The following is a 692-nucleotide window of genomic DNA, read 5'->3' on the forward strand; positions in this document are numbered from 1 at the left end:
ACCATGACACGTTTGTGCTGACAGACGACACGCCAACACTCATGTCAGGTAAAGAAAGTCCTGGGTTCGAATCCCGACAGTAAAAAAAAAAGTTGTACTTAGGTTAGTACCAGTTTTTGTTCTCTTCATGTCCTAATTTACTTGTTTTTCTGGATTACGTAGTAAATGGATTAGGAATTTCAGTGATTTTATAGGTTGTTATCCCTCTAAAGAACACTTTATTTTCTTGATTTAAAATCTCATTTAATGACCGTTCAATTTGTAGTGTATCAATGTGTCTCACTTTGTGTGGAGAAGCGAAGGGGTCAAGTAGATTGGAACTTATCACATGCTTTCAGGTACACTTCATATGTCAACGATGTAGATTTACCAAGACTTAGGACCAATTCAATTAGAAAAATCCACATATTTTTTAGAACTTTACAAGAGAGAGAAACAATCTATTGAGAAAGAGAGAGCAGACTCTCAGTTTTCCTCCTGTATGAAGAATTTGTCTGTATAATTAAAAGAATATATTTATATGCATATTTTAATCAATAATTTCAGGAAATAACTCAGAGATAGAGGATCTAGAAATGGACGATGAACCTCAGCCAAAACCCAGCAGGACTTCCTCACCTAGTAAAATATGCAAACTAGTGACACCCAAGTCTGTGAAAATACCTCAATACAAAGCTAATGGTAAGTTATGC

At 35.1% G+C, this 692-nt stretch overlaps 1 long non-coding RNA gene across 1 annotated transcript; it reads left to right on the forward strand.

Annotated features, from left to right (window-relative positions):
* LOC113473408 lies at positions 1-608 on the forward strand. The gene is made up of 2 exons (XR_003395387.1): positions 1-48; positions 547-608. It is a non-coding gene; the product is annotated as an uncharacterized LOC113473408 (long non-coding RNA).
* The last annotated feature ends 84 nt before the right edge of the window (positions 609-692 follow it).

This window comes from Diaphorina citri, unplaced genomic scaffold (genome assembly GCF_000475195.1).
Source record: "Diaphorina citri unplaced genomic scaffold, Diaci psyllid genome assembly version 1.1 scaffold29426, whole genome shotgun sequence".
Taxonomy (NCBI): domain Eukaryota; kingdom Metazoa; phylum Arthropoda; class Insecta; order Hemiptera; family Psyllidae; genus Diaphorina; species Diaphorina citri.